Genomic DNA, 22,942 nt, shown 5'->3' with positions numbered 1-22,942 from the left:
CAACAGTGCTCTTAGTGTTTGATATTTTATTTATTTGTTTATTTATAGTTTATTTTATCCTCACTCAAGGATATGTTTATTGATTTTAGAGAAGGAGGGCTAAAGAGAGAAACATCAATGTGAAAGACTTACATTGGTTAGTTGCCTCTTGTATGTGCCCTGACCAGGGCTCAAACCTGCAACCTAGGTTTGTGTCCTGAACAGGTACTAAAGCCACACCTTTTGGTATATAGTATAATGCTCCAACTAGCTTAGCTATCTGGACAGAGCTTTTTCGAAAATATATTTTTATTGATTTCAGAAGAAGAAGGGAGTGTGAGAGAGAGATAGAAACATCAATGATGAGAGAAAATCATTGATTGGCTGCCTCCCATATGCCCCCCACCAGGGACCAAGCCTGCAACCTGGGCATGTGCCCTGAGCAGAAATGGAACCATGACCTACTGGTTTACAGTTAAATGTTCAACCACTGAGCCATACCAGCCGGGTGCCAGGGCTTTTAAAATGTTTATTATATATATATGTTTAGTGTCTGACATTTGACAAATGCTTTTGGATATTGTTTTTATCTTGAGTACATGTTTATATCCCTGCAGGCTTCTCAGTCTTCTCTTTCTAGGTATTCATTATGATGGAAATTTATGTATAAATACAAACTTTTAAACATGGGAGCATATTATTTTGTTTAAGATCAGGCAAAAGCATATAATACATCAGGGCTTCTGAGTAACTGATATGCAACTGAATTTCTAAGGGAAACACACATCCTTCAGTGAAAATCTATTTAGCTCAACAAATATGTGAGATGTGCAAGAACTTTGGCATGCATTAAAGCTTATTTGTAACTGACCCCACCATATATTTATAGCCTAATTAATCAGCATTTACCCTGTGAATCCTTTTGTCTAGTCATTTATTCTTTAACAGTATAAGGACAGTTCCTTTGATAAATCCATTTCCAGAAATTTATTCTTGTTCTCCTCTATCTGAAAAACAAACAAACAAAAAACATACACACACATTCAAAAAATTAATTCTTCTTAGAGAACTAACTCATGGTCTAAAAACATTTTATTGATTATTTCACTCTTTGGTGCAGCACTAGTTATTTCTTCTATGCCTTGGGACACATTTTGTATTATCATCTTGTATTATTGCTCCTTGACCTTGTAGATTAAGTCTCCTGTTACTTTTTGTGTGTATAATAGTCCAAGGCCTACTGGGAGGCAGAAACCACACTGTAATTTGAACGGGGAAGTTTAATAAGCAGAATAAATAGATATAACAGAGTATTGTAGTGATTTATGAAGGGTCGACTACTAGTAATTAAAGAGGACTGCGAAATACAGGCATAGTCAATATAAAGAAGCAGCCACTGCCTCTAGAGCTGAAATGCTATACCCAAGGAAGAACTCTACCCCTTTAACCCCAACCAAGGCTGACAGCTAGACTTCATTGGAGATGACACAGCCATGGCTCACTGGGGAGTGGAGATGTCACTGATGTGCTGCAGCAGCAGCATTTGTTAGAAATCTTCTGTCTGGGTTACTACAGAAGCCACCCACAACAGCACTCCTCTGCAAAGCCATCTAAGAAGGTGCCAGCATTCCACACCGTATCATCAGAAGTGCTTAATGGAAACAGTCATCTACAAGATGTTGTATGTTGGTAATCATGGCAAAATGATACAAAGGGATCCTGGAGTCAGCTGTTCACGGTAAGATACCTCACTGGACACACTAGATTACAAAGTCATCCTAGGAGGTTTTGGAGGAAGCCATCTACAGGGAGTTGCCAGGCCTTGAAACTGATTTTAAGGCACTAGAAAGTGTTCCAGGCGAAGCTGCTGGGTACTGCGTGGTACTGGCCCACAATGGGATAGAAGAGCCAGGCACTGGAGACATTGTGCACTGCAGAAGCATGACAAGAGAACACTGGGAATCAGAAGATAAACGCTCCCTCCTCCAGTGTCCCTCTGGGGCCATCTAGTGGCAAAGCTTAAAAAAGAGCAAGTGGGTTCCCTGTAAATGTTGGAGATTAAACCCTTAGAGGATACTAGAGGCCTGTTGCATGAAGATTTGTGCAATAGAACTTCCTTCCCCTGGCTGCTCGGTTTTCTTCCGGCACCTGGGACCCAGGCCTTCACTCCAGCCACAGCGAAGAATCCAAGCCTCTTCAATCTTCAGTCTTCAGTCGTCTTCAGTTTTCATTCTTCAGTCTTTGCTTAGGCCAGAGCCTTCAGGCATCTTTGCTGGGTTAATTTGCATGCTCACTCCTGATTGGCTGGATGTCATTGCGGAGGTACGGTCAATTTGCATATTTCTCTTTTATTAGTGTAGATAACATTGGCAAATAAGTTCTCCCATGCAGTGGGCTTTCTTGTCTTGTTGACGGTTTCTTTTGCTGTGCAGAAGCTTTTTATTTTGATGTAGTCCCATTTGTTTATTTTCTCCCTAGTTTCCATTGTCCTAGGCCAGTGGTCGGCAAACTCATTAGTCAAAAGAGCCAAATATCATCACTACAACGATTGAAATTTCTTTTGAGAGCCACATTTTTAAACTTAAACTTCTTCTAATGCCACTCCTTCAAAATAGACTCGCCTAGGCCGTGGTATTTTGTGGAAGAGCCACACTTAAGGAGCTAAAGAGCTGCATGTGGCTTGTGAGCCGCAGTTTGCCGACCATGGCCCTAGGTGATGTATTTGTAAAGATATTGCTACAACATATGTCTGATATGTTGCTGCCTATGGAGTCTTCTAAGATTTTTATGGTTTCCCATCTTACATTTAAGTCCTTTATCCGTTTTGATTTTATTTTTGTGTATGGTATATCTTAGTGGTCTAGTTTCTTTCTTTCTTTCTTTTTTTTTTTTTTTTTTGCATATATCTGTCCAATTTTCCCAGCACCATTTATTGAAGAGACTATCTTGACTCCATTATATGCTCTTGTCTCCTTTGTTAAGTTTTAGTTGAGCATGATTTCTGGGTTCACTGTTTTGTTCCATGATCTATAAGTCTGTTTTTGTGCCAGTATGAGGCAGTTTTGAGAACAGTAGCTTTGTAATATAGGCAGATATCTGGTATTGTGATCCCTCCAACTTTGTTCTTCTTTCTCAGGATTGGTGTGGCTATTCTGGGTCTTTTTTTATTCCATATGAATTTTTGGAGAGTTTGTTCTAGGTCTGTGAAATATGCCATTAGCATTTTAGTGGGGATTGTATTGAATCTATAGATTGTTTTGGGTAGTATGGACATTTTAATGATATTGATTCTTCCAATACATGAACACAGTAATTCTTCCATTTGTTTATATCTTCTTCTATCTCTTTTTTCAAAGTCCTGTAGTTTACTGAATATAGGTCTTTTACTTCCTTAGTTAATTTTATTCCTAAGTATATTAATTTTTTTGGTGCAATGGTAAATTGGATTCTTTTTTAGTTTTTCTTTCTGTGAGTACATTATTGGTATATAAAAAAACCATAGATTACTGGGTTAATTTTGTATCCTGCTACATTGCCAAAATCATTTATTAAGTCTAGTAGTTTTTTTTTTTTTTATGGAGTCTTTAGGGTTTTCAGTGTACAAAATCATGTCATCTGAGACTAATGACAGTTTTACGTCTTCTTTTTCAATCTGGATGCCTTTTATTTCTTCTTCATGTCTGATTGCTGTGACTAGCACTTCCAGTACTATGTCAAACAGGAGTGGTGCAAACAGGCATCCCTGTCTTGTTCCTGTTCTTAGGGGAAATGGTTTTAGTTTTTGCCCATTGAGTATGATGTTGGCTGTAGGTTTGTCATATATGGCATTTATTATGTTGAGGTATGACCCATTTATTCCCCACAAAAAGAAGATAAATAATATAACCAAAAAATGGGCCAATGACCTAAATAGACACCTTTTGAAAGTGAACATACAAAAGGCTAAGAGATGTATGAAAACATACTCAAAGTTACTAATCATCCAAGAGATGTGAATCAAAACAATAATTAGGTACCATCTCACACCTGTCAGAATGGCTATCAACAAATCAACAAAGGACAAGTGCTGGAGAGGATGGGGAGAAAAAGGAACCCTCGTGCACTGCTGGTGGGAATGCAGACTGGTGCAGCCACTGTGGAGAACAGTATGGAGTTTCCTCAAAAAATCAAAAATGGAACTCCCATTTGACCCAGTAATCCTACTTCTAGAAATATATCTCAAGAAACTAGAAACACGAATCAGAAAGAATATAAGCACCCCTATATTCATAGCAGCACAATTTACAATAGTAAAGATTTGGAAACAGCCTAAGTGCCCATCAGCAGATGAGTGGATTAAAAAACTGTGGTACATTTACACAATGGAATACTACACTGCTATAAAAAAGAAGGAGTTCTTACCATTTGCAACAGCATGGATGGAACTGGAGAGCATTATTCTAAGCAAAATAAGCTAATCGGAGAGAGATAAATATCACGTGATCTCACTCATTTGTGGAATATAATGAACAACATAAACTGATGGGGAAAAAAGAAGATCCAGAAACATAAAAGCATCGAACAGACCATCCAACCTCAAAGGGAAGACAGGGGAAAGAAGGGTTAAAAGATCAACCAAAGGACTTGTATGAATGCATATAAGCATATCCCATGGATCCAGACAGTAGAGGGGTAAGAGCATGTGCTGGGGGGTGGGAACAGCTGGGGAGAGGTCAATGGGAAAAAAGGAGACATATGTAATACTCTAAACAATAAAGAACTTAAATTTTTTTAAAAGTGGGGAAAAAAAACAAGTGGCACAGGAAAAATATTTTTATAGCCCAACTACATTTTTACGTAGAAGGCAATGAAGAGTATATTTGGATATGACAATTAGTGTAGTGGAATCTTGCACAATATAGTTTTCATTCCTTTTAAAAATTCAATTTCTTAGAAGACTGAAATTGCTTATTATTCCCTTTATGCCCAGAATAAAATGTTTTTGTATAACATGTTAAAAAAAATACCTTAAATGGCCTAGCCAGTTTGGCTCAGTGGATAGAGCGTTGGCTTACAGACCAAAGGGTCCTGGGTTTGATTCCTGTCCAGGACATGTGCCTTGGTTGCAGGCTCCTCCTCAGTCCTGGTCAGGGCTTCTGCAGGAGACATCCAATGGATTTGTTTGTCTCACATTTATGTTTCTCTTTGTCTTTCCTTCTCTCTTCCGTTCTTCTTAAAAATCAATGGAAAAATATCCTCAGGTGAGGATTAACAAACAATGAAAAAACTTTTAGTAAACGTTGTCACTTTTGACCATCATATTCTTATAAGTAATGTAAATGCTGTCTCTCATATTTACATGCAAAAATATAGGTCAACACCATATAAAATAACCACACTTACATAAGTGTACATTCATTTGTGTGTGCATGTATGGGTGTGTGTAAAGTTGATATCTGCCAAGATTGAACAATCTCCCTGTTAGTAAATGAGTTTACTGAAAGTTAGAGGAAAGCTATGTTAAACCTCAGAAAGATAAATGGCAAGTACTGACCTCAGCTAGTTCAAAATACAAATTTCTACCCTTCAAAGAAAAATGCTACAAGTTGATATTTTTCTAAAATTTAGATATTTTTTTTTACAATTGAACACTATAAATTATTTTATTAATTAAAAACTTGTGGGTATATTGATGCCTGAAATATCTCAATCTTATTATACTTAAATAGTGATTTTAAGTCATTTTACTGAATATTTAATTGTCTCTAATTTAGTTGCATTAAAAATTTTACTACTACTGATAAAGCATGTTTTCTCACCAGTTTATAGGTGTATATATAGTGGTTATCTGAAATATAGCCAGGTAAAATAAATGATAGAGTTTAGCAAAAAGTTGATATATGGAGAAGGAATGAGGGTTTATAAATGAAGGTTCAATATTCTAAGGTTCCCAATAATTTAAGTATTTTCCAAGAAAAGATGAGTAAATATGTGATTCTAAAAGCACTCAGGAACTTGATTCAGGTAGTCTAGATTCTAATCCTTCTTTTATTTAATTGCTATCGGGAGAAACAACTTATTTTACAGACTTAAATACCTCTTCTGTAAAATAAAGATTTTAACAATACTGACTTAAGTGGAGTTTCTGTGGATTTAGTGAAATACTGCACATAAAGCATGCAATTCAGTAGCAGGTAACAGTGATTGACCTGTGTTTAAAATGATGATAATAACTTTATGATGAATAAAAAATATTAATTTTAGAGTTTGGTAGGGATATAGTGTATCCCTAATTTACATTTCATATCTCTATTGAGGTATAGAAGTTTGTATGCAACTCCCTCAATGTTGCCACCTTTAACCATTATATTCTTATAAATATGACTAGAGGCCCGGTGCACAAAATTCGTGCACGGAAGGGGGTTGTCCCTCAGTCCATCCTGTACCCTCTCCAATATGGGACCCCTCAAGGGATGTCCGACTGCCCGTTGTATTGTATTGCTCTTTTGACAATTGTGTAAACGGGCAGTCGGAGATCCCTCTCACAATCCAGGACTGATGGCTCCCAACTGATTGCCTGCCTGCCTTCCTGATTGCCCCTAACCACTTCCGCCTGCCAGCCTGATCACCCCCTAACCACTCTGCTGCCAGCCTGTTTGCCCCCAACTTCCCTCTTCTGCCGGCCTGGTCACCCCTAACTGCCCTATCCTGCAGGGTTGATCACCTCCAACTGCCCTCCCTTGCAGGCCTGGTCCTTCTCAACTGCCCTCCCTTGCAGGCCGGGTGCTTCCCAACTGCCCTCTCCTGCTGGCCATCTTGTGGTGGCCATCTTGTGTCCACATGGGGGCAGGATCTTTGACCACATGCGGACAGCTATATTGTGTGTTGCAGTGATGATCAATCTGTATATTACTCTTTTATTAGATAGGAGAGAGGCCTGGTACAGGGGTGGGGGCCAGCTGGTTTGCCCTGAAGGGTGTCCTGGATCAGGTGGGTGTTCCCTTGGGGCATGGGGCAGCCTGCGTGAGGGGCCTGTGGTGGTTTGCAGGCCAGCCACGCCCCCTGGCAACCCAAGCAGAGGCCCTGGATCTGGAATTTATTTTCCTTCTACAATTGAAACTTTGTAGCCTGGAGCAGAGCCAAGCCTGGGGCTCCCTGCGAGGCTGGCAGCCATTTGTGTTGGAGTTATAATTGAAACTTTGTTGCCTTAAGCAGCTGGGCCCGGCCAGGGTGTGAGGAAAGCTTTGCTTCCCCTGTTGCCGGTGGCAACTCTGTCCTGCTCTCTCAAGCTCCATCCTGCCACCATTTGTTTGAATTTGTTTACCTTCTATAATTGAAACTTTGTAGCTTGAGTGGAGGCTTAGGCCTGGCAAGGGCAGGCAGGAAAGCTTGGCTTCCTCTGTTACCTAGGAAACCTTGCTCTCTGTGGCTGTAGCCATCTTGGTTTGGGTTAATTTGCATGCTCGCTCTGATTGGATGGTGGGTGTGGCTTGTGGGTGTGTCAGAGGTATGGTCAATTTGCATATTTGTCTATTATTAGGTAGGATGTGAATTCTGTCTCTGACATTTACGTACACAATATATGTCATTACCATAAAAAATAACTACATTTATGTGAGTATATATTTTGCTTAGTATGTGTGTACATGTGTGGGTATATGTAAAGTTGATTTCTGATAAGATTGTCTAATCTCTCAAAAATATTTAAAGATTTAAATGAAGCCTTATTACTAAGTAATTTAGTTTGGATTTAACTTCTTTAATACCCAGAGACATCAAAATTGAACCTAAAATAATTTTATTTCATTTTATAAGCATTCATTTCTGCATTAATTAATTTGATACCAAAAATCCCAGATCTTTTGCCCTGGCTGGTGGCTCAGTTGGTTGGAGTGTTGTCCTGTACACTAAAAAAGTTGCAGGTTAAATTCCTGGTCAGGGCACATAACTAAGTTGAAGGTTGCAGCCCTGGTGAGAGGCACTTACTGGAGGCAACCAATCAATATTTCTCAGTCACATAGATGCTCCTCTCTCTCTCTCTCTTTCTCTCTCTCTCTCTCTCTCTCTCTGTCTTTCAAATCAATAAATATAACCTCAGGTGAGAGTAAAAACACACACACACACAAAACAAAAACAAACACAGATCTTTTTATTGTGATGACGTTCCAAATGTTTTGGGTCTCCTCCCCACACACAGCCCCCAAAAAGACATCCTTAAAGATATTTTGCATAATGCTCCCTCAAACGTAACAAAACAGAAAGGCAGTACTCCCCTTTTCCATTACCATATCACTGGTCCTCTAGCTAAAGCAGTCCTGCAAATGAAGCTACCTGGTGGCTCAAAATATGAATAGTCACCTAAATACTTTCTGCCCATCTCTTATGTTTCACTGCTGGAGAAGTTAAGGGTGATTTGAGTTAGAGATAGAGAAAAGGCCAGATTAAGGGCCTCATTGTTGGGTAACACTTTCCTGATTTATTGGCATTTAATTTGACACAAGCCTGGTGTAAATTAGGAGACTGTTATTTAAACAGCATACCAATAAAATGAAGTGGAAATCTCAAAATGTAAGAATTCCCAATAGAAAAATTTATAAAATACAAAAATAATAATTTTATAAGGACAACTTAGAGAAAAAAATGACATTTTTTATAATTTGTAAGCAGAAAGAATATCAAGACCAAGGTGAGTATAAAGTTCAGTGAAGATATATTTGCTTTAAAAAAGTTATCAAAAGTAATACCATAAAATCTGTTCATATTATAGGCAACTACAATTACAATAAGATATTTTTTTTTCTATTTAATCTCAAGGATATAAGTAAAACTGATGAATTAGTTTCCTGTATAGCCTAAAGTTATCAGTCTGATAATCACAATAAATCTAACGGCAAAAACTAACATCATAAAATGAAAACTTCATGACACCAGTAAAACACTAAAATTCACTTCAAATTTAGGTCAGAATAATCATTGCAAATAAATAGATTTGTATAAATCTTGTAGGAGTAATCATAAATTGACCGAATTAAAGTTAGTGTTCCTAATTGATTCTAATAAAACTCATAGTCTTGGCTAACAGATAGGAGAAATTTATCAAGAGGACCATGCAGCTTAGAAAGAAAGATCCTAGGAGGAGAGTAGAAACCACCATTTACCTTCCCCTAGTTAATTATTATCCTTTTACATCAGCAAATAAATTTATTAATGATTGGGTTATCAGATAATAGTCAGTTAATGACTTGATTCCACACATTATACAAAGTATTTATTTGAATTAAGACAGAATGTTTCACAATTCTGAGTTTGAGTAAGCCAATTTCCCTGTTTTATTCCTAGTAAGAGTTACATGATCAGTTTTAGATAAAAATTGATGCAATGTGGAACTCTTTGGTGCAAGTCATAAGCAACAGTTTACAGAATTTTATTTCTATGAACTTTTTTTTTTTTTTGTCATACCATCTCAAGAATTAGCATCTCAATGGAAATATTTTAGAAGCACTACATATACTAAAGTATAACAGAAATGAGTCCAGGGAAAGGCAGCCAGCGAGGAATTAGTTTATGAGTGTTCAAAAGACCAGGTCTATGTCCCCAAGTAGATTCAAGATTTATGTATAATCAATCAAGAGGGCATGCTTTAAAGAAAGGGAATACCATCATTTGTCTCATTATCAATTCAAGTCTTATCATTATAAACCACAATGTATTAAGAGTTATTATCAATTTCATGTTTATTTTCTCTAAGTCTGCCAACAAGGCAATAATTATGTCATTTTATAGATGATGAAATCGAATATTAAAACATTTAAGCAACTATTTAAAAGCCACAGAATAATAAATGGTAAAGCTATAACTTTAACCCAGATGTGGGTAGGAAGTGTGGGTTTTTTCTACCATACATTTTCTGATTACCTAAAACATTTCTCACAAATTGTTAAGACTTTGGAGCTAATCAATTCATCATCTAGGGCTCCTGTGAGGTGAAATAATAACTGTCTACATTGCTTAAGGCACCTTTAGTTTGCTATTCTGTTACTTGGACCTGAAAACATCCTCAATGCTTCAACTTGGTGCTCCTGCATTTGGGTTCTCAGTAGCACCAGTGTTCCTGTTAAAGCATAAGTGACATGTCACTCTTCTGCTCACAACTCTCCAGTAGTTTTCAGTTTCTTACATATGAACTAGAGGCCCGATGCACATAATTCATGTACTGGGTAGGGGTGTCGCTCAGCTCAGCCTGCACCCTCTCCAATCTGGGACCCTAAAGGAATATCCAACTGCCTGCCAGCCTGATCACCCCCTAACCACTCCCCTGCCAGCCTGATCGACGCCTAACTGCTCCCCTGCTGGCCCGATCGCTCCCAACTGCTCTCCCCTGCTGGCCCAGTTGCCCCCAACTGTCCTCCCCTGCCAGCCCGATCGCCCCCAACTGCCCTCCCATGCCATACTGGTCTCCCCTAACTGCCCTTCCCTACCGGTCTGGTCACCCCTAACTGCCCTCCCTGCTGGCAGAGTTGCCCCTAACTGCGCTTCCCTGCAGGCCTGATTCTCCCAAACTGCCCTCCCCTGATGGCCTGGTCGCCCCTAACTTCCCTCCCCTGCTAGCCTGATCACCCACAACTACCCTCCCCTGCCGGCCATCTTGTGGTGGCCATCTTTGACCACATGGGGGTGGCCATGTTGTGCGAGGGTGTGGGGGTCAGTTTGCATATTACCTCTTTATTATATAGGATTTATCACTAGCTAAGAAACCTACATTTGTGAGAAATTCTTTAATGACAGTGACCCTCAATCTTTGCATCTGATGTCTTTAAAATGTACAAAACATTATAGGTGGTCAATGAGTGGAAAAGGTGAATGATTTTATTTATATATGAATGGAAGGCTATAAACATTTTTATTTTGAATTAAAATAAATGTTATCCTTCATTTTACATTTTAAAACATTTAACATAGGGGTTTGTATATTGACAAGTTTTTCTTCTTTGTAAAACACTTAGAAGTATGCTGTCCAATCACTTATGCAGTATGGACATAGCTAAGCAGCCAAATTTGATAGTAACCATTGGATGGTGATAATGTCTATAAGTATTTCTCCAAACTACCTGAATGAAAATATCTAATTGTTCCTATTACATATTCATACTCCTGAACTCACAACAGACTTAACTTGTATCTACAACTAACTAGCCTGAGAGACTGCATTCCCCAACCTCAGGTAATTGGAAATATTGGTCATTTCCTATATTTTAAATAAGCTCAAAATTATTATATTTTAGCTGCTAAAATTAAAATAAGACTACGCTGATATTTCAGTGTCCACATTCATTTCATTTTGCTACCAAAGTCATTGATAGCCATCTTTTATTAATTTTTAATTAAATTTGTTCAGAATTCCATTGTGAATTTTGTGGCCTACATTTGTGTTAAATAGATAGAGAGATAGATGATAGATAGATAGATAGATAGATAGATAGATAGATAGACAGATAGATAGATAATAGACAGATAGATAATAGATAGACAAAATTATTTTTATATAATTAGATAATGAAAATACAAATTAAGAGCTTCAGTAGGGTTGGTTGAGGCCATATGGAGAAAATGTTTAATTAATTTAAGGAAGCACACTTCATTTAAGCATTCTACCAGGCCATTTGCACTCCATAATGTGCTAATTATGTGACTCTTATCTGTTCATTAAAGTAGATCTATCAGAACTATTATTTAGCAACATTTATTTAATAATTAGTTTGTTTTACTTTATGTTCCTGAAGGAAATAAATTCACATTTGTTTGTAAATGGGCTACATTTTGGACTTTTAACTAATTAAGGATGATAACCTTCTCATCCTAATTAACTCCTAATTAATGAAATCTTATTTTCTTTCTTTTTCTTTTGTGTATTTTTGGTCAGTACAGCTAAATAAATACATCAATAAACATTTCCCCTCAAGATTCATTAGCCTATTATTATAATTTGCGTTCAGTACATGTTGAAATAGAGAGAGGGGAGAAAAAAATTAAAAGAGAGAAAAAAGAAACTGAGTGAGCACATTCAGCAAGACTAGGATTCTGATAAACACTTTCATTTTTTCTAATATAATCCTCATAACAGAAAACTAAGGCTAAGAATGATAAAGTATTTGTCTAAGATCATTTAGTAAATAGATAGGACAACTGGTATTTACATTGTTTGCCTAGTTCATTCTTTTATCCTACTTTAAAATATTTGATGGTGTCAGCAACCTGAACAGAGCTATGTCCACATGTTGTAGTAATCTATACAACATAGTTTTGAATTTTATCAGTAATTTGATGCCACTTTGCTTTATGTTCCAATCCATTCGCTGTCTTCCAGAAATTTTATATATTACTAGAGGACTGGTGCATGATATTCGTGCACTGGGTGGGGGGGAGGATCTATCAGCCCAGCCTGTGCCCTCGGGGGATGTTGGCCATGTGTGGCACTAAATAGAGCATGGAAAAGATGCTTGTTTAATGTGTTAGTGCTGAAACAAGAAGGCAGCACAACCTTATCAGGCCTAAGCCAGCAGTCAGACATCCCTCTCACAGTCCGGGGCTCTCACAGTCCGGGACTCCTCGCTCCTTACTGCCTGCCTGCAGTGGAGACAGGAGAGGAACCCACCACCATTGCTGTACTCGCCAACTATGAACCCAGCTTCTGGCTGAGTGGCACTTCCCCTGTGGGAGCACACTGACCATCAGGGGGCAGCTCCTGCATTGAGTGTCTGGCCCCTAGTGGTCAGTGCACATCATAGCGACATGTTGTTCCACCTTCAGGTCGATTTCAATATTATGGTTTTATAATATAGGATTGTTAATAATTCCCTTTATTTTATATACTCTTTGGATAACTTTAATATTAATCATCAAACTTTATCAAAACATATTTTTCTTTCTCATTTAAAAAATACCTTGTATCACTCTAACCGGTTTGACTCAGTGAATAGAGAGTTGGCCTGCAGACTGAAGGATCCCAGGTTCCATTCTGGTCAAGGGCATGTACCTTGGTTGCAGGCACATCCCCAGTTAGGGGTGTGCAGGAGGCAGCTGATTGATGTTTCTCTCTCATCCAATGTTTCTAACTCTCTACCCCTCTCTCTTCCTCTCTATAAAAAATCAATAAAATATATATTTTTAAAAATACCTTGTATCAGTGATAAGTGTTCTCAGCTCAGACTTTCTATAGACAGACACTGGGAAGTAATGAATTGACTGAGAGCCTATACAGCCTTTTTTTTTTTTTTCCTTGAGGTGTAGTCTTTATAATGTTATGACTTTATTACATAATTTAAAATAGAACAGAAATCTTTCTTTTTCCCAAGTCTACAATCTCCTTTACTTTAAAAAGAGGACAATTTAAAGTAACTATGAATTGCAACAATTCATTGTATAGTTACAGAACATATCAGACAGCAATTATGGGACCCAGGTTTCTGAGAACCATTCGAGGTCTATTTCTCGGGAAGAGATTGAATGATTTAGCTGTCATTATCTCCTAGAACCATTGAAAGGACTTGAGTTCCAATGACATATTGCCTGACATTTAAACATATACATTGGGTTACTGAGAAAGAGGACAGATAGGGGAAGGAGAGAGCCAGTTTTAAAATTCTACTACTGTACAGGAAGATTTAGGATTTTTGCCCATTCTAAGATTTATCTGGCATTTTATATAACAGAAAAAACAGAGCACATAAAATGAACATCACTATTTTATGTCTACTTCTTTATATCACTCTAAAAGAAAACAATAAAAATTTACCAAAAGATGCCGAAACCGGTTTGGCTCAGTGGATAGAGCGTCAGCCTGCGGACTCAAGGATCCCAGGTTCGATTCCGGTCAAGGGCATGTACCTTGGTTGCGGGCACATCCCCAGTAGGGGGTGTGCAGGAGGCAGCTGATCGATGTTTCTCTCTCATCGATGTTTCTGACTCTCTGTCCCTCTCTCTTCCTCTCTGTAAAAAATCAATAAAATATATTTAAAAAAAAATTTACCAAAAGAACTCAAGGATAGTGAATGACTTTTCAGGAAAGAAGAAAGCATGCTTTGCAGAAAACCAAAGGGATATTCTAATTACTAATGGCTGGTCTGAGAGATAAAATGACAGTGAGATTGCAGCGGTAATGTACAAGTAAAAAATAAATAAATACTGAACTAAGTGCTAAGAGATCCAGCTCCAGTCTAAAGTTAAGCACTTTTATTCTCAATCCAGGAAAACCTAGATTCAAATGCTCCCTTCACTTTTACTAATAAAATAGCAAAAACTTCATTTTCCATTTCTGTAAGTTTAACATAACAACATGTTAACATTGTTGTGATAATGACATAATGCATAAAAATAGTGTTTGACAATGATTAGTGTATAATAAGAATGCAATAATTATTAATGTGGCTATTACTCTCTATATTGTCTATATTAAAAATGATTTAAAAACCAGCTGATTACTAGAGATTAATACATAGACTTAATTGTTTGTGGTATATATTGTGATGATGTTTTTATGAGTGTAAAGATATATGCAAACTCATTAGGTTGTATACATTAAATGCATAGACATTTTTACATGTCACCCATACCTCAATAAAGTGGTTCAAAGATTTTTATATAAAAATAAGTAAAAACATAGAGTTAAGAAAATATAAAAACAAGGGAAAGATTTCATCAATAATAATGAATTCTATTTAGTTATAGAAGTTAGCTGCCTTTTTTTCCCTAGAATCCAAATGGACAAAGTAATGGCCTTATGCAAATGCAGTATACGTATATAGTATCCATTAGAAGAAAACAAGCCAAATTAGTTACCTCATAGTTATCTCATCTGATGTTAACAGGAACATTGAAAGATGCATGGATGTTATTTTTATCAAAATCCCTAGAATAAATATAATAAGGTATGCCCAACAGTTGTTTCCTAAAGCATATGCCATTGTAAGCTATAGGCATCAAAGTATTTCAACACAGCAAGAATAATCTAAGAGGAACCACAGCCATATAGGCTAACTATTCAGTTTTGTTTTTCTCAGTCCAACTTTATTGAGATACAATCTTATCTAATAAAACAGTAATATGCAAATTGACCGCACCTCCGCTACACCCATAAGCCACGCCCACCAGCCACGCCCACCAACCACGCCCACCAGCCAATCATAAGTAAATATACGTTAAACCAGCAAAGATGGCGGGGGGGAGCACCCATGCCAGTGAGATCCAAGCCATGATGGTGGACCGGGGCAGGCGGCGTGGGTTGAAGCCCGCAGCCGGCTGCACAGGTCCGCCATGACCGATCGCAGACCGGGGCAGGCGGCGTGGGTTGAAGCCCGTAGCCGCCTGCCCCGGTCCGCCATGACCGATCGCAGACCGGGGCAGGCGGCGTGGGTTGAAGCCCGCAGCCGCCTGCCCCGGTCCGCCATGACCGATCGCAGACCGGGGCAGCCGCCTGCACAGGTCCGCCATCACCGATCGCAGACCGGGGCAGGCGGCGTGGGTTGAAGCCCGCAGCCGGCTGCCCCGGTCCGCCATCACCAATCGCGGACCAGGGCAGGTGGTGTGGGTTAAGGCCTGCAGCGGCCTGCCCAGGTCCACGATCAGGGATCACGGACCAGGGCAGCTGCCTGCCCAGGTCCATCACCGATCATGGACCAGGGCAGGCAGCGTGGGTTAATGCTCGCAGCCGGCTGGCCAGGTCCGCCATCACCGACCTCCGACCAGGGCAGGCGGTGTGGGTTAAGGCCTGCAGCCGCCTGCCCAGGTCCACGATCAGGGATCACGGACCAGGGCAGCTGCCTGCCCAGGTCCATCACCGATCTCGGACCAGGGCAGGCGGTGTGGGTTAGAGCCCGCAGCCGCCTGACCAGGTCTGGGATAAGGGCTTCAAGTCAGCCATCGCCAGTGGCAGCTGACTCAAAGCCCCTATCAGGGATCATGGACCAGGGCAGGCAGCGTGGGTTAATGCCTGCAGCAGGCTGCCCAGGTCCACGATCACGGATCCAGGTGGCGTGGGTTAGCACCCACAGCCATCTGACCAGGTCCACGATCACGGATCACGGACCAGGGCAGGCGGCATGGGTTAGCACCCCCAGCCGCCTGCCTAGGTCCCCGATCGCGGATCCAGGTGGCATGGGTTAGCACCCACAGCCATCTGACCAGGTCCCCGATAGGAACTTGGAGTCTAGCATAACGAAAAGAATGTTCAGCAAAAGCAGGAGACAAGGTTTCATAAGTTCTCCCCCAGGTCACCACTGTTCTCTTATACATTTTAATTATCCCAGACTTTGCATGATGGGATTTGAATTATGCCTGATAGAGATTACATGGATGCTATACATTAGATCCTCAGAATTTATTCACCTTATAACTCAAAGTTTGTGAGTGGGTTTATTTCCTGACTTTCTGTTCGGATTCATTGATCTATGTGTTTGTTTTTATGCCAATGCCATACAGTTTCGATTACTATCACTTTGTAATGTTGATTATAAGCAGTATGAAGCTTCCAGCTTTGCTTTTCTTGCTCAAGGTTGCTTTGGTTATTCATGGTCTATAGCAGTGGTCAGCAAACTCATTAGTCAACAGAGTGGCAAACCACAGCTCACGAGCCACAGTTTGCCGACCACTGGTCTATACAAATTTTTAAGTATTTAGCTCAAATCAATAGCAAAATGTACAGTATCAAGACACTTCCAGGGGTAAAAAGGTTTGTAATAAAACCTTTGAGAAACACTTCATGGTATGCCCTTCATATTGTTTACATAACCATTAATATATTTATAGGTCTCAAAAAATAATTATAGAATTTTTATTCATAATTTAGACATCTACAAACACATTCAATTCTAGAACTCTTTTTTTTTTCATAATACTAATAACATCCATGAAACGTATTGCCAGATAATAGTGACTACTCATAGAAAAATGAATGGACTTCAGGTCATATCCAGTTATTTATTAAGCATAAATATTGCTTAATATAAGTCAGATTTTGATCAAGAACATCAGATTTAAGGTTGTACAGAACTTTGGGGTGTATTAATACATGTGATTCAACTATAAGCCTTTGGGAAGGTCTATCAAGAATGAATATTTGTTCTTTTCATCCAGTCATAAGAGTGGTAATATCATTAGTAAGCAAATTTACCATTTGTTGCCTGGAGCCCAGGGAGTTTTTTGCCTTTGACTACTTGATGATCTGTCTTTAATTTTATCTAACACTTTAGCTAACATTTTCTTATTTAGATAAAATAAATAATTATACAGGAAAGTTTTAACCATCACATTAACCAGTATATGTGAAAAATGAAATGTTAACCAACTTTAAGAGACTGTCATTATTTACATTAACTGAAAATAATAGTTAAATTGAGGGCACAATTGTAGTACAGCATTCCAAAATGGGTGGTCTATTTTTAGAATCTTCTAGAACTGTTGTCCCAGAAAGAAACTTACTACAGACTGATTCATTTGCCTCTCAGCATAACCATTATTGCTTGTCTCACTTTCTGTTCTTATATGTGTATTTCTAGTATCACATGATCTCACTCATCTATGGGAAATAATGAACAACATAAGCTGATGAACTAAAACAGACCCGGAGACAGGGAAGCATCGATCAGACTGTCAAACCTCAGAGGGAAGGTAGGGGAGGGTGGGAGTAAGGGGGAGAGATCAACCAAAGGACTTGTATGCATGCATATAAGCCTAGCCAGTGGTCACGGACAACAGGGGGGTGGGGTCATGCATGAGGAGGGGTTTGGGATGGGAGTGGGGGGATGAGGACAGATATGTGATACCTTAATCAATAAAGAAATTAAAAAAAAAGGAATTGTTTTAGGCACCAGCTTGTTGTTTTGTCTGTTGGCAGCTGTGGTGACATGGTCTTGCAGGGCACTAGCCTCCTAGCATCTTACTCCAGTTAGGTTCATGCGAGTGATGAGCGCTATTAAGAAAGCCCAGCTATTAGGGGTCACCAGACCTACACTTTTATTTCTGCAGGAGCAGCCATCATGAAATGGAAAACCAACTGCTTTTAAAACAGTGTTTTTACAGATATCTGTTCAACTCAGATAGATTCATATCAAAGTAGTCAGGACCGAAAACCAATTTTTTGCAACACTGATTTCAAAATGTCAGTTGTGGTAGAGTAATAACATGTTAAAGGTGGTTAAGAAAATATGTTTGGCTCTAACTGATTTGGCTCAGTGGATAGAGCGTTGGTTTGTGGACTCATGGGTCCCAGGTTCGATTCCGGTCAAGGGCATGTACCTTGGTTGTGGGCACATACCCAGTAGGGAATGTGCAGGAGGCAACTGATCGATGTTTCTCTCTCATTGATGTTTCTAATTCTCTATCCCTCTCCCTGCCTCTCAGTAAAAAATCAATAAAATATATTAAAAAAAAAAAAAGAAAGTATGTTTGTCTTGTTAGTGTCAACCTACAGGATTTCCCTTATAACTTATATTAATATTTCTGTGTAAGGAGCAAATAGTACTGGGTACAATGCTATTGCCATCTTAGTGAATATCATCAATATTTCCTTCAGGAATATCAGAGGTTATATTAGGTGTTTGGGTTTTACCTTTGTTTTTGTTTTAAATTATTTGTTTTGTTTTGTGGGAGAAATTTAATAAATTAGGTAAAGACATAGTAGAGCCAATTTATTTTGCACCATATCTTTTTAAGTTTTATTTTAATTTAGTTTTGTATTCATTTATGCCTTAAACTATGACATCATTTGACATTATTAAAAATGAAGCATTATCTATAGGTAATCTCTACATTCTGATAAAAAAGATTAGTACCTTTGTTATATAAAAGGATGAGAATGTGGCTATTTTTAGTCATTTAATCAAGGCAATATGTAAATATCTTTTATGATCCAACCACTATATGACTGGAGATATGGTAACAAATAAAACAGACACAGTTTATGCCTTCAAGGAGAATGTTGCATTAGAGAAATATTAGAGGAGAGGGATATTAAGCAAATGATTTCCAATAATCAAATATATTATTTTAAATATACATAGGACTTTAGAGAAATACTTGGTTGGATACAGTTTAGAAAGTACTGATACTAAACTGTGTATTTTCTGGGCACTGCTTTTTATCTTATTAGGCCTGCAATTCTTACTTAACCTTTTGCACTAGGATGTCGAGTGTGACTCGACACAGTTAGCATTAGAATAAAGGAATCAAGAAAAAAGCAAGCAAGTGCAAAGGGTTAAGTCTGTGGTCATTATTGGTCAGCATGGAGGAGAAAGAGTATAGAGTGCATGCAAGAACCCATGCAGCATGTTCTCTAATGAGACAGGCTAAAACATAGCACTGGGAGTGTATCAACTAACCATCCTGTTCCTTTGTATGGGAACTGTGTACTGAGAACACTTGCCCTAATTCTGTTAAAATGGGTTGAGAATCTACATTGTACCAGAAACTCAGTAATTTGACACTGACTTAAAGACCTCACCCTTTTTAGAACTTGCTTTAACAGTGACATAATTCAAGGAATCATCCTATCTAATAAAAGGGTAATATGAAAATTGACTGTCACTCCAACACACAAGATGGCTGCCCCCATGTGGACACAAGATGGCCACCACAAGATGACCTGAAGGGGAGAGCAGTTGTGGGCAATCAGGCCAGCAAAGGAGGGCAGTTGGAAGGGACCAGGCCTCCAAGAGAGGACAGTTGAGGGTGATCAGGCCTGCAGGGGAAGACAGCTGGGAGGGACCAGGCCTGCAGGGGAAGGCATTTGGGGGGGCCCCAGGCTGGCAGGGGGAGCAGTTGGGGGGAACCAAGCCTGCAGGGGAGGGCAGTTAGGGGTGACCAGGCCTGCAGGGGAGGGCAGTTAGGAGTGACCAGGTCTGCAGGGGAGGACAGCTGGGGGGGACCCAGGCCATCAGGGGGGGCAGTTGGGGGGAACCAGGCCTGCAGGGGAGGGCATTTAGGGATGACCAGGCCTGCAGGGGAGGGCAGTTAGGGGTGACCAGGCCTGCAGGGGAGGACAGTTAAAGGCAAGCAGGCCTTAGGGGAGGGCAGTTGGGGGGAACCAGGCCTGCAGGGGAAGGCAGTTAGGGGTGACCAGGCCTTTAGGGGAGGGCAGTTAGGGGTAATCAGGCCAGCAGGGGAGCAGTTAGGCATCGATCAAGCTGGCAGGGGAGTGGATAGGGGGTGATCAGGCTGGCAGGCAAAAGCAGTTAGGGGCAGTCAGGCAGGCAGGCAGGCGAGCTGTTGGGAGTCAGCAGTCCTGGATTGTAAGAGGGATGTAGGATTGGGCCTAAATGGGCAGTCGGATATCCCTCAAGAGGTCCCAGATTGGAGAGGGTGCAGGCTGGGCTGAGGGACACATCCCCCGTGCACGACTTTCATGCACCGGGCCTCTAGTACTATTATAAAAAGTAATGTTAAATCACAAGTATAATTTACTGTTATAAGAAAGAAGAGTGGTTAAGAATAATAAATAAAACATTTAAAGAGAAGTGGCTAAAATGATGAAATTTAAAAAGTGAAGATGGTGTTGAGGATAAAGAGAGTATCATAAAATATGAAAGCAAAGGTAGAATGATGAAAGATACTCTATAGACTTTCTAAGGATGGACTAATAATTTTTGGAGCTACATAGGAAAATAAAGAGATTGGGAACATTAAGAAGGATTAGCTAAAAAATACAGGTGTCCCCCCAATAATGTATACACACTTTGAATAATTATACAGACAGCATAATACATTTCATTTCAAAATGTAATAGAATCTACAGACATTGTGTATATTCATTTTTTGGGACACCCTGTAGACAGCACAAGTTAAATAGGCCTGTAAAAAGTATTATAAACAGGGATAGCCAAAGCTGTCTAGAGAAATGGACTTTGGAGCTACTTATGAATTTAGGAAAGGCTTTTTAATGAAACTCTCCAGGTAATGCTTAGAGTTTTGTTTCTCATATGTGACTGTACATTAGTTTTACCCACTGCCTCCTACACCTGAACTGTATGAGATCTTATAGACAATGCAGATTTCCTGGGTTACCATCAGACAGAAGTAAGTGTTAAAGTGGGACTATTTCCCTTTCTGCCACACCACAGGCCCCTCGCCCAGGCCGCCCCATGTCCCAAGGGAACCCCCACCCCGATCTGGAACACCCTTCAGGGCAAACCAGCTGGCCCCCACCCGTGCACCAGGCCTCAATCCTATCTAATAAAAGAGTAGTATGCAATTTGACCATCACTCCAACACACAAGATGGCTGCCCCATGTGGACACAAGATGGCTGCCACAAGGTGGCCAGCAGAGGAGGGCAGTTGGAAGGGACCATATCTGCAAGGGAGGGCAGTTGTGGGTGATCAGGCCAGCAGGGGAGGGCAGTTGGGGCAATCAGGCTTGCAGGGAGGGCAGTTAGGCATTAATCAGGCTGGCAGGGGAGTGGTTAGGGGGTGATCAGGCTGGCAGGAAGAAGCAGTTAGGGGCAGTCAGGAAAGCATGCAGGCGAGCAGTTGGAAGCCAGCAGTCCAGGCCTAAATGGGCAGTCGGACAACCCTTGAGGAGGTCCCAGATTGGAGAGGGTGCAGGCTGGGCTGAGACACACACCCCCCACAACCCCATGCACGAATTTTCTGCATTGGGCCTCTAGTTACAAATAATGTGGCAGTGAATATTCTTAAGCATGAATCTTTGACAATGTGTACATAATTCTGAAAGGTGGAAGTTGTAAAACTTTTTATTAATTTTGGGGTTATTACAATGTAGTTTTTATATTTCATTATATTATCAAAATGGTCATTAATTTTATAAATGTGCCCACATGGCTACTAAGGGGACATAACCCAGTTACAAAATATTTGGTCACATTAATTTTCAAATGGAAAATAGGTAATAATGTGAGTTTTATCATCATGGAATAAACTGAAAACTGATATTCAAATTATAAGGTAAACTATAAGCATTAATATGTCTTGGTGATGGCTCCAAATTCAAATAAAATGCATTGAGTATGAATAAATATTAGGAGCATGAAGGTAACTATGCATTGCAGAGCTTAGCTTTATGGAGACTAATATTACTATCAAATTCTATAAGAATTAATAAAACTATGGAAATACGTAAAATACTTCTTGTTCAACCAGTATTTATAAAAATGTCTGTGTTTCTATATGAGGGAAAAATTTTATAGGAGTAAAAAATGGTTCTGACTCAGTCTGGTTAGAGTCTGAGATGTTAGGATTTGGAATTGAATATCAGAGATTCTAGCTTTTGTCCAGAGATGACTCAGACCAAGTTCATATGTTCAAGTAGTTTAAAGTTTTAGTGAAAATATATTCTGTTTATAGAATATCAGTCTGTGAGACAAGTAATAAATTTGGAGACTATAATAGTATTTACATTTGGATTAGAAAATTTTTAAAATATAATTTTGATAAATGAAAATACTAAAGTACTTTACTCAAAAGCCATGATTTAGGAAAAATATTATTTTACAACTAAAACTAATAAATTACTCAGTTAATACAAATCAGTTTTGATTGATTTGTTGCCTTATTTTACTGTCAAAGCACATATACCCAAAAAGGTTTTTTAAATGTTACCTTGTGCCTTGATTTAGGTGTAGCAAAGAGAACTCTGTAGTCCAAAATGGCTTTCCCCACCTTGACTGTGTGCTGGAAAATATAGATACTATTTCTTCATGATGTGTTACTTGGGAATACTCAGACCCTACTCCTGGATGAACGGAATAGTTCACCTTCCTACTACATCTCATTTTCACTTATTGCCAGTATAAGAGGGATCCAAATATATTGTGTCTAGGTTTCCCTCTACACAACTCCTAGATAGTAAGACCACAAGGCTGAATTCAAATGTCAGCACTTCCTTTGACAGTGGTTTTCTGAGTTCTTAGCCTTAGAACTCCTTTATATTGTTACCCAGTAGTGAGAACCCAAAGACCAAAGAGGCTGGCAAATTGCTTG

The 22,942-nt window shown here is 39.4% G+C and overlaps 1 protein-coding gene and 1 long non-coding RNA gene across 2 annotated transcripts in view; one reads left to right on the top strand and one right to left on the bottom strand.

Moving 5' to 3' along the window:
* Positions 1-22,942, top strand: part of GRID2 (glutamate ionotropic receptor delta type subunit 2) — a 1,386,076-nt gene that overhangs the window by 450,604 nt on the left and 912,530 nt on the right. The window lies entirely within an intron of this gene.
* On the bottom strand, positions 899-22,832 carry LOC114232221 (uncharacterized). Its single transcript, XR_003618262.2, has 2 exons — positions 22,562-22,832; positions 899-986 (listed from the first exon to the last, which is right to left on the bottom strand). It is a non-coding gene; the product is annotated as an uncharacterized LOC114232221 (long non-coding RNA).

The sequence above is a fragment of the Eptesicus fuscus genome, chromosome 2, assembly GCF_027574615.1.
Source record: "Eptesicus fuscus isolate TK198812 chromosome 2, DD_ASM_mEF_20220401, whole genome shotgun sequence".
In the NCBI taxonomy this organism is placed as follows: domain Eukaryota; kingdom Metazoa; phylum Chordata; class Mammalia; order Chiroptera; family Vespertilionidae; genus Eptesicus; species Eptesicus fuscus.
Note: the sequence above shows the minus strand (reverse complement) of the source record. Positions and strands in the feature narration are given on the sequence as shown.